A 12440-nucleotide genomic window follows, 5' to 3' on the forward strand; every position below is an offset into this window, starting at 1 on the left:
TACTTACTGAACATAAGGAAATACCAGCAGCTGTACTCCATGTATGCTGTGATAGTAAAAGTGTTCAATGCATATACACTGCATGGTTGTGAAATGCTCACTACTGCATTGCTGCAATGTTATTGCAACTTATTTTACATGTACATCTTGTCATCTATAAGGACTTATCAATCTACTGTAATAGTTTTTGTAATGATGACAACCTTAACTATTATATATGTGTGATTTGACTTCACAGTACAAGATTATATTACCAGAACATAAATATATATACAAATATATTTTAGTATGTATACATTGTAAATTAAAACACCTTATACATTGTATGGGATGTTATGTCATGTCGCATGCTGTGTCGTGCCGCACAGACATGTCATGTGGGTGCGGCATCGAGGCTGTAAGGTAGTCATGACTGTAGCCTTGAGCGGAAAATCTTTGAGACGTAATATGCTGATTTACCATGAACATAAACACTGTAAAAATAATGTATTTCAATGGTAACTCACAAAATTTGAGATAAATTCAGTTAAAGTTACAGCCAAACAATAGAACATATGTTATGTTTCATTTAAGACTGCTGTACTGAAAATCACTAAAACTGAGTAACTCGATAGTGTGTATAATTTTTATTCAGAATTTGCAAGCAGATTAAATATGCAATTAAAACTTTGTATATTTCAACTCTATTGCTTTCATTCAACAAACACCTGGCATGTGTTTATAGTTCGTGCAAAAGATAAATATAGAGAAAGTGTTGAGAGTTGTTGAGCATTGGTTTCAAATACTCAACAAACTCAAACAAGGGGAAAGTGTAAACCCTGGAATGACTCCAGTGGTTTGAGCCAGAATCTATTAATAGTTGGCTCTTTTCTTTGTGTTGAAGATGAAGTTTATTAATAAAATTATTAAGCGTACCTCTTTCATAATTATTAACACATGTTTTGATAGCGCAGCATACAATATGATAATATTATTTGTTTATAGCGGGTCAAACTCCTCATCATCAATTATACATTTTGATCCAGGACCTAATGACTTTAACAACAGTGACACTGATGATACGTAAGTCAATATAAATATAATTATTATTAGCACAAACCATACAATAAATATGACAGAAAAATCTATCGCTTCTTTAATAAATCATCAATACGACAATGAATGGTTCTCATATACTAACTACACAATAATATATGTGGGATTCACTTATCAATTATATATAAAAGAAAAATGTCTTAAGGCACAAAATTTCTATATCGATTCAAACTATGGAATTATTGTCCAGCATCGATTGAGATGAACATCTACGTAGTCGTGCTATCAGGTGGTACCAAAAACATCTGAGAAATCGACGAAGAGCAGAACTGAAACAGAAATAAAAACACCGTGTATCATTCCCATGTGTTATATGTTCATGGCGGTAATGCAATTCAGTTATCTCACCTCACATGTTTGCGATTCTGGTGTTGGTTTATAGAAAGATAACCATAACTAACATTTATTTTTCTAGTGTGGTGAACTATGAGATTTATCCAGCTGGGAGCAAGCAGCAAGGAGATATACTTGTGTCATTAAATAGGTACAACTATGTCATTAATAAAATTTACAAAAAAATGGATGGTAGAAAAACAGTCTATTGGATTTGTAGCAAACGAAAAGAATGCAGAGCCAAAGTCACCCAGAGCGACAGTTTGAATCTGCATACAATGCATCTGGCTTACACACGTGTCTATCACAAGAATACCTACAAGAGCGAACCGCTTTAATAACTCAGGTAAGAGAAGTAATGTTAGAAGCACTAAATCTCATTAATAATCCTGAAAACTTATTTAATGTAATGTTTGGCTGAAGCTTTTCATACTAAATATTAGCCTATAAAAAAGCTGTACATGACTCTGACTGATATTATAGATTAAAGATGAAACAAAACTGAAACCTTTCTCAAGTGCTACCTCGATAGTAGACAACAACTTGAAAGAATTTATGACAAAATGTGCAACCAGCAGTAGTCTTTCAAGACAAAATTTAATTAGGATGGCCAATAAAATAAGAGAGAAAAACAGACCAAAACATCCGAAGTCAAAAGATTTCGAGGTGAGTCAACCTAGAAGTTTATCATACATAATTTAAATATTGAATTAAGATAACCGGCCTTAATTAAAAAAAATTGATGATAATCTTATTGAGTGTACTGCTGCTTGGAAAACCTAACTTCACTTGTGCTTTTACTTTGCAATAGAGGTTGGTAATCTAAACATCTTATATGGTAATCCAACTGTGACACAAATATCAAAACAGTATCTAAAATATTTTTTATCTTATACTTGATACCATACTAAAAAACTTCTTGCGAGTGGACATTTAAATTGATGGCGAAAGGCACTTAATATTTTCCACTGACACTCAGCTAGATCAACTAAAGAAATCTAGAACTCTGTATTTGGATGGAACCTTCAAGTGCGTGAAAAGGCCTTTTGAGCAGTTGCTAATGATATACGCCTTCATAAGACAGGGATGCTTCAGCAAACAAGTGCCACTTTTATACGTATTAATGTCAAAAAGAAGAAAATTGGATTATGTTCAGGTGCAAATCTTTATAGAATATTTGTATTACAAGAGTCGATTTTCACCCAACACTTCCTCTTTAAATGCTATCTCATTGTGTTATCAGCGCCATAATTTCTTTTCAGGTATTGAAAGACATTAAAGAACGGCTAGCACCTGGTTTGAATGCAAAATATGCAATGGCTAACTATGAATTGGATAAGTAAGTATTTGTTAACACTGATATCTGGAATGAACATTTAATTACACGGGCGTTCACATTGAAATGTTTCATGATGTAAAATAGGTTTGCTATGTCCATTCCAAATTAAATTTGTCACAAAAATTAAGCGGTTATACGTCCCACTTCAAAATATTATGGACACATTTTCAAATATTAAAGAAAATTTTTAATTTTGTAAAACATTAAGCTGTCTCAGTATCACCATGTTGTGTAACTGGACGCATCTGTGATTAGTACAACGATTTGGGTTTAGTCAATGATAACAATGGTGATTCTCAATACAATGCCAATGAATATAAATAGAATATTTTTCTCCATTTTAGCACTGTGGAAAGCAGTCCATGAAGTGTTTGGGAAAGAACTAGAGATGAGAGGTTGTCATTTTCACTTTTGCCAATCGATCTACCGGAATATGAAAAACTATGGACTATCAAAGGGCTATCGTAATAAGAATGGTAAAGTGAGAGAACTGGTCACTATGTTGTATGCCTTAGCGCTGGTACCAGCCAACATTGTAAAAGAGGTGTTTAATTATATATGTATTAGAGCAGAAAGAGACATAGAGGAACAGGACTATAGAATGTTTAGCTTACTGGACTACTTTGAAAGATTTTGATTAAGTGCCAATAATCAAGGGTGGAGCTCAAAAGACTAGTGTGTTTTTGGTTTAAAAATTAGAACCAACAACGACTTAGAAGGATGGCACAGAAAACTAAATGGGCTGCTACCGCATTCACACCCTAATATGTATTTACTTTTGTCCATCTTATATAGTGAGGCAGAAAATATAAACTATGTCATACAAATGTTAGAAAATGAGCAGCAACTAAGAAAACAGACACAAAGCGCAAAATATAGAAATAAAGAATTAGAAAATTTATGGAACAGATTGAAAAACAAAGCAATTTCACTTTCAAAGTTTATCAAAGCAGCCAAAAATCTCACACCAACATTTGATGGATTTTGATTGCGCTACTTTTACTACCTATATTTTCTTTTATTTTCCAACATAGAATTTGATGCTGTATTATGGCATTATATCAATAATTGTTATTTTTAGCTATTTGTCATTGCTGTTCTTAATAATATTATGAATTATGCCATATATTAATTTAAACAGGTCATTCACTACTGAATAAACTGTTTAATAAATCAATTTTATTGATTTATATTTATTTTTGAATGCTGCTACTACAATTTTAATCTAAAACTTTGAGAGTTGAATCTTAATAATTATATGAACAAATATTCCAAATAGTTCTTACGAAAGATCCCAAAGCACTACTCTGTAAAATTGCAACATTAACTTTTTGGAAACATAGCTACAATGAATCAATGCGCTTCTATGAATATTAATTATGCAGTTACAAGCATACTTGTACAATATGCATATAGGCATATCTTATACACATGCATGTATGCAATTGATTAGGGTGGTTGCACAGCTATACTGATGAATAAATCCACAAGCTTAGAAAGTATACAGGATTATAACACAGTTGCACATAAAAAACTTGTATTATACCACTACCATTGTGCTATAATTCTGAACAAAAATGTATAGCCATTACTCTAAAATTAGGATAAACTTTCAAAATACTTCACTGTGAAACAAATGAACTAGGCTGTTGAAACAGCCTACAGTGAAGTAGGCTGTTTCACAGCCTACTTCACTGTAGGCTGTGAAACAAATGAACTTCCGTGTCGATAAAGTAGTGATAGCTTTTAACAAGCTCTCACAAATTTTATCATGTAGTAAAGAAGCATGCAATACGTTGTACATGTATAAATTATTACACCCAAATGTCCAGAACTCCATAAAAAATCAGTTGAATGTATATCACAAGTGTGTATGCGAAGTATTTTCTGATACAGCAGTTATAGCATAGCATATGTTTAGCTGATGGAGCTAGTACACAAATCTTAAAACTAACACTAAGTTGAAGATAAACTTAACTAACCGGTGAAAACTTACTAATAATATTAGAATTATTATTGTTTTTGTCCAATAGTATTATTTTCGACTAAACCACCTGAGTTTTCGACCAATAGCCTAAGTTTTCGACAAAAACTACACTTTTCGACGAAAGGCTTCAATTTCGACAATGGCCTATCGGCAAATGCGAATTTTGACTAATAGAATTTCGGCGAAATCACCATAAACCGTCGAACCGCGTTACAGATCTCATTACTAACCACGTGAATTTTGTTATAGGTAACTAGTGTGGGACGGACGCTCCAAGGCCTGCAGCCGTACCACGCGCCACAATGTTTGTCAGGCCCACCGAAATTAGTATAGTGCAGCGTATTGAACGCTAAAGCTCTGGACTACTTACACCCTTGAGTTAATCAAACGTAATTTTAATTATCATCACAAAATAAAATTTCCTATATCCAAAGTCGGCGATTATATTTAACTTACGTGGCGTTTATGACATTCGGTTTGCTTTGATGCAAAGCGGTGGTAGTGCAGAAAGGTGGGACAAAAATAAAAAGAGTGCAAGGCTGGATTAGAGAGGGTTTGAAAAATATTTATTATTGTTATGAGAGGATGTGGAGAAATTATGTTATGCTTAACTAATCCAACTTCACGCACAACATCAGTGTTGAAATTGCTTGTCGTATTATTCTATTTTGACTATGTTTAGTTTGTGCACTTTTGTTTAGCTCGTGGGATTGTGGGAACTAATTTGATTATTACTGGTTCAGGTACAAGTGAAGATGTTAAGCTGTTGTAAGCAATACTGATATTTACCAGTAAAAGTTACTTCTGTATTCTACAAGTCCAACAATTAAAATACACAACTAACAAATTCTAAACAATAATATTAATGACAAGAGATTAAAATTGCTAATAAAAGTTACACCCTTATTCAAACGGTCGTCCATGTTTGTCTGCTCGGTCCATACGGCTGCGAGTCTCGATAGTCAGATGAGAGTCATGGCAGTCCTTACATGTGGAGGCTCGGTAGTTGAGATAGGGAAGTAGAAGAGGATTAGCTGATGATGGCGAAGGAGGCTTCATAGGTAGGGAAAGGGTACAGGCTTCAGAGGAAAGAGAGGGAAGCTCCAGAGGAGGGGGAGGCCGCTCAGCAGGCAGAGGAGAGAGCGTCCAATGAGGCCCTCGGAAAGAGAGAGGGATGGAGATAGAGATGCGGAGTCATTAGAGCTGTTCTCTTTTATACATGTCTGGCATGTGGGAAGGCTAGCTTGTGGGTCTAGGTTGGGTGTTAAGGTTCAATGCTTTATGTCAGGAGTGTGAAGATATCTTGTTTGCGTAAGTCTTCAGCTGGTGCACGTAATGCATGTGAGAAGGCTAGCCTGTGGGTCTAGGTTGGGTATTAAGGTTCAATGCTTTATGTCAGGAGTGTGAAGATATCTTGTTTGCGTAAGTCTTCAGCTGGTGCACGTAATGCTGGCATGTAGCGTGGAGCTTGTGACTTACTTCTGGTAACTAGGTCATGTTTGACAGGAGTGGTAGATCTGTATGTGAATCATTTGATTCGTCTCTAATGTTTCTCTGGTAGTTTTTCGGTGATAATGGTTGGTAGGTTTAATTGCTTCGACTTTCCTTTGGCATGTTCTCCATCTGGTGTTGACGCAATTTCTATGATTGATTCCTCCAATTTTAAAGTTTCTAATTTTCTTTTGACGTTGTCTAATTACTGGATTTTTTGATGTTTATGGGCGTCTGGCTGCTTGTACATACTATCTGCTTATCCCGTGCTCTGGCCGCATTCCCTATTGGTATTTTGTTTTCGCAGTATTTCCATACAATATTATTACACAGTAATCAAAGTAGTTGTCAAGTTACAAACTTTCTGCTACTATGTAGCCTACTTACACATAGCGTCAATTGTCGACCATAATTACTACAACAGTTTTGTATGACAGTAAGTAAAACTTCAAAATACCTCCAAAGAGGCGTGAGCTGTAGAAGTGATGAGCAGAAAGTGATTATGCCTGAACGTTGCATTATGTTTAAAATATTGCACTGCATTATGCAATGTGGGTAAAAACATGATGAGTGGTAGGCTACAACTTAATCTATCAATAAATGAAATGGTGAGTTAGCTTGGCAAATTCAGTCGTGTTTGTATTTAGAAAAAAAAAGGTTTTGTAATATTTGCCTTAGAATTTTATTTTTTTACAAACATTTCCTTAAAATAAAAATTCATTTAAGTAAATACTCTTCTAGCAAAAGGTACACTTCTTCCCTGTAGTATATGCATGCAGTTTCATAATTAAAGATGATATTTAAAACATACCATGAAATGTTATACCGTTCAAGTTTTCATAACTCTACCTTTATTTGACATGTCAGAATATACATTTTGCTGTGACCTTGATTAGAAGTGTGCCATCGACATCAGAACTCATAACTGTATTACCAAATCCTAAGATTCTCCTTCAAATTTGCTATTCATCTTTTTCAAAAATGTTACTAACGCACAAAATGACACCACCACCAGTTACTTAAAGAATCGTTATCAAACATGACAATTGAAGCATCCCTTTTTGGGCATCTAAAGTAATTTATGACACACACTACTATAACGATGTCATGGATGCCTCTAGATTAGTAATAGTGTCACCTTTGCTTGTAACTTTAAAGGAAAATGATGCATTGGTGGTTGGTGGTTAACACAGCACATCATTGAGTAAAACTGAGAACTCGGATTAAGGACTCATTTGGTTAACCTAGGAATGGAGAATCATTTAGTAAATTGACCAAACTAGATGTTCTGGGAGAGGTGAATAAAATCAGAAAGACCTGAGAAAAATGAAAATGACCGGGAGAGATTGAAGGTTAACTGACAGCAATTTAAAATTGCATCTGCATGTATTTATAGCAATACTAGTATTATGTCCGGCGCTGTCTGGGAGTTATCTTTCGTTTCTTTCATTTTCGATCAGATAGCTCTCAGTATGCACATAGATATATGGAAAACAAAAGTTCTAGAATTACCAATTCAGCCCAGAGTTGCTTGGAGTGGGCCTACCTTTGCACATTAACTAAGTCGTTGGTAACACATCGACCTCTGGTAGCCTGCTCTTCTAACTCTTCCCTCACACAAGAATTATGTAATGTTGCGGAGCACCGCTCGTATTATGGTAAAGATTATTCTGCAAAGCTGGAAAGCAGTTCTATATATATTTATATATCTCAATGTTTGTCAGTCTCAGTCATGTGTCCAGTCATAGCGATAGTTTTAGGAACGAAAAACTTCCTTTGCAGAAAGTTTGATCTCAGAACCTCTAGGTTGGCAGACCAGCAGCTAATCCACTACACTACCATATCCTACCAGCTGTAAAGATAAGTGATCACGATGATAATGTGATGATATTCATTACATCGGTTAAAATATTCGCGCTCAACGTGCTTTGGTTATTAACTAGCACGGTTGATCATTATGCATATTGTGATGATTGTTGAGCTGCTATCAAACACCACCATTGTTTTATCAAAAGTTTAGGCTACTAGCTACCTTATAAGTTACTCAAATTCATTTGGTAATTATTTTAATACCTGTTGCACAGGCATTTGGCTAGTATACTTATAAAACTCGGATCGTCCTGTAATCGCGCAAAGAAAAAATGTCGGCAGTAATAACATTCAGCTGAGGAGACTGACACTCTAGTTAATTAGAAGTATGAATACTGGCTTTGGAGACAAAAACACTTGCGATGCAAGCTCCAAGCTGCACCATAAGGTTGTTTTGTCGATGAAGCATGGGTATTTGATTTACGATGGTAATGCTTGCGATTAGCCAATGCATTAACATGAGACAAAAGCACTTCTGTTGGCCACCATTCCTAATACATCTTTCCTGTCTAGTCATGGCGCGACATCATTTTGGTTACTGGACAGGGCAGATAATTATAATGCAAGGTCGATGCAGATTCTGCAAATACCGATAAGATCTGTGTCATATTTATGTCCTGCACTATTTCTGGAGAGGTGGTTATAGAATTACAGCAATCGGCTTGCATTTATCATATTTGTAAAATGTGCTAGCAAAAAAGTTCATCCTTTACAAAAATTGAAAATTAAATATCATTGTTCATAAATTATCTATTTTCAAAAACATCTGTTTAAGACCAATTAACGCACGCTCTGCTTTTATGAATAGGGAATTTGAACGAATAATTTTTAGATAATCCGTAATTACTAATGATAACTAACAAAAGCGATCAATTTCAATATAATTATATAGCTTCACATCTGTTTCCAGTTGATATTTTGCAACGATTGCAAATCTTTCTATCTATTTTCATGACTTCAAAATGTTGACCGAACCTTATTTTGCTAGAAATCGCAAAAAGTTCTATTTAAACCCCAATCAGTAATATCATCTGCTACTGGTAATGCAATAATATTTTCAATTGTGATTTAACCTTGAAGGTGAACGGTGAAGGTATATTTCAGCATTGAATTATTCATTGTCAATAGTTGTTTAGGGCCAGCATTGTACAAGCTCTACACCAGCTGTACAGTTTGTCCAGCCCTGCATAACTTTATATGCCCTGTATAACTTTATATGTATTCATCTACATGTGCAAATGTAACTTTGTACTAATTTCAAGATTGCCCTTTATTGTATTTGGTTGTTATTGTATTTCTTGTTTTCTTACGGTAAATCATGTCTTGTAAAAAGCTTTAACAGTTTGTACCTCGCAGCAGCCAACTAATATATTTTATCAATTATGGTTCTGCATGGTAGTCATTCTTACTCAGAAAAATACAACTTGTAATTAAAACTTTGTGAATCACCTGTCAGAGCAGGCCTCTTCAAAATTGATTTATTCTTTATTCAGTATTTTATTATTATTTTAATATTATATTTATTTATTATTGGTTTATATATACATATAGGTAGTTCAGACTGAACTACATGTACCTAATTAAAATACGAAATTGCAAGAAATTGACTTTACCTTAATATAGTAGGCATTATTATCTTAGTGCTGATAGGGTTCAACTGCATACATTCCTTTGGCGTGTGCCTTTTTTGCTGTGAAGTCTGGGCCTGAGGAACTAGGGCTCTTTAAAGCCCTCCCAGAGCAATTATTACATTTTGTTGTAACATTACTAGTTTGTTGCACACACACACAGGCCGCCACACATCTTAGACAAGACCATTATATATACAACATGGCTAAAACACTTGTATAAAGTACAGAATATTTTGTTTATAACAAAATTGCCAATTTATTCTTAAGCTGTAACCTTTGCTAGAGAGCTATATCTGGCTTTCGCATATTAATTAGAAAGCTAGTCATGTGACATATTCAGAGCATCAGTGTTTAAGAATGGCTATCATCACACAACCGGCATATTTTCAGCATTAAATGTAAAGCTGGTTATAGACATGGTGCTTCTAAAGGTTATAGGTGATACAAACTTTAGCCAATATAATAGGTTATCTGAAAGTGCTTTGGAATTTGTAAATGGACATATAAGTGAACAGCCCAAAGTTGAGAATAATAGCAATTATGGCATCATTTTACCCAGTATTATACAGAACAAGGTCCTTGCATGACCGTGAAGTACACTCCATAAATTCAGTAATCATAAATGATACCATTCAGATTACTTTGCTTGAAATTAGCTTGTGTCGTAAGTGTTTCTTCTCGAACATAGACCATGCTTATCCATAGGAGTCTCACTATGCAGATCTATAAGTCAAGCTACTAAACTATTAGAGCAAATTGTGAACAAACCAACAGAAGTTATCACTTATGTTCGAGTGTTTTATTCTCCATTTGCTCACTTTGGTGCCGAGAATAAATTACAAATTCTTTTGAATAAATGTGAGTACTAGAGTTACACATGACAAATATCAATTTTTATTTTGTGACACCAGTGTTATTCTTGTATATTTGAAAGCTAGACAGCAACTGACTTACTACATAAGTGAGACAAGAGAGTAAAAGGATTATTACATAAGAATTACATAACAGATGAGTAAGCCGATATGAACAAAGAGTCTGACAACGGCTATATACAAATACAAGATAATGACTGGTCAATGTCAACAACTAGTACATATTCAACACTCCCACATAGTTTTGACATGTTGAGCCCGGCTTACATACTCATCAATTCCATAGCGAACCGGAGGTCTACGTTTGCGAGCAGATAAGCGTCGCTGTTGCCCTTCACCAATGCATTGCCCAGAGAAGTTTGGAGTTGTCTGTTCATTTACTGAATGTTCAACAACAATAGATTTCTGCTTTGTATATTGGTCACATGATGGTTTAACGGTGTTTGTAAAGTTCGTTTCATCAAATACCACGTCTCGCCTAGTAGTGACTTTACCAGTCGATTCATCAAGCAGGCGGTTTGCCTTTGACTGTTTGCTGTATCCTATAAACCTTAGCTTCTGGCACTTCTTGTCAAGTTTCTGTCGTAGTTGATCTGGAACATGAGCATAAGCAATACATCCAAACACCCTTAGATTGTCTATGTTGGGTTTGCGTTCATACCACTTCTCATACGGTGTGAGATCATTCTTGTGTAAAGAAGTGGGAAGCCGATTTCTAACGTAGGCAGCAGTAGAAATGGCCTCAGCCCAGTATTGCTTTGGCAATTTAGCATGGCACAACATTGAACGTGCTGCTTCACACAGAGTTCTATTCATTTGCTCAGCAACACCATTTTGTGCTGGTGAGTAGGCTGATGTGAGTTCATGATGAATACCTTTAGATTTCAAGTAGTCAGTAAATTCTTGAGACAAGTATTCACCACCTCTATCTGATCTCAGTGTTTGAAGGGTTTCTCCAGATTGGTTGGCTGTATATGCTTCAAACTCTTTTAACTTCTCAGGTACCTCAGATTTGTTTCTAAGAAAATACATAGCACAGCATCTAGAAAAATCGTCTATAAAAGTAACGAAATATTTGCCACCTCCAATTGATTCTGTTTCCATTGTACAAACGTCGGAATGTACTAGTTCTAGCTTACGGGTAGCTTTGATATCTCCCACAGGTTTGAAGGGTTCACGAGTCATTTTCCCTTCAGCACAGCCTTCACAGAAGGAAATGTTCATTGCAGGTAAGCTTGTTGCACAGACTATATTTCCTTTGCTCAGTTTTTTCAGATCAGAGTCATTCACATGTACTAGACGTTGATGCCAAATCTCTGCGCTAGCAGTGTTTGCGTATTGAGTTTCAGTTTGCACACAGTCTAGACTGAACAGCTTATTAGCTAGTGATCCCATGGCCCTAACTCGACTAGTAGCATCTTTAATCCAACATCGAGTATGGCCGAACTGAACAACGTAGCCTTTCTTAGTGGCAGCTCGAACTGAAAATAAATTGCTAGCTAGCTGAGGGACATGAAGTACATTGTAAAATACAGCCGCACATTGAACTCTACGATTGAGTGTTAGCATCACTTTCACAGCACCAACTCCCACAGCTTCAACTGTTCGACCATCACCTAGGCTGACCATTTCTATATGTTCTAGCTTCTTGTAGCTATTAAAACTTTCCCTGTTAGGTGACATATGACACGATGCTCCAGAGTCAATTAGCCAGAGTGAGCTACTGTGCAATGAAAATGTTTTGCCATGATGAGTGATAAATGTAAATTCATTGCCTACACAGTCATTGTCACTTTCACATACAGTTTTTCTACATTCACTTA

General features: G+C 35.4%; 1 protein-coding gene and 1 long non-coding RNA gene across 2 annotated transcripts in view; both read right to left on the reverse strand.

Annotated features, from left to right (window-relative positions):
• The window catches only part of LOC137394848 (uncharacterized), a 38697-nt gene extending 33622 nt beyond the window's left edge, over nt 1-5075 (reverse strand). The window contains exon 1 of the mRNA XM_068081615.1: nt 4985-5075. The gene's annotated coding sequence lies outside the window, so the exon portion shown is untranslated. The remainder of the gene's footprint in view (nt 1-4984) is intronic.
• Nucleotides 1068-4882, reverse strand: LOC137394867 (uncharacterized). The gene is made up of 2 exons (XR_010978397.1): nt 4764-4882; nt 1068-1364 (listed from the first exon to the last, which is right to left on the reverse strand). It is a non-coding gene; the product is annotated as an uncharacterized lncRNA (long non-coding RNA).
• Nucleotides 5076-12440: the final 7365 nt, after the last annotated feature.

The sequence above is a fragment of the Watersipora subatra genome, chromosome 4 (assembly GCF_963576615.1).
Source record: "Watersipora subatra chromosome 4, tzWatSuba1.1, whole genome shotgun sequence".
Lineage (NCBI taxonomy): Eukaryota > Metazoa > Bryozoa > Gymnolaemata > Cheilostomatida > Watersiporidae > Watersipora > Watersipora subatra.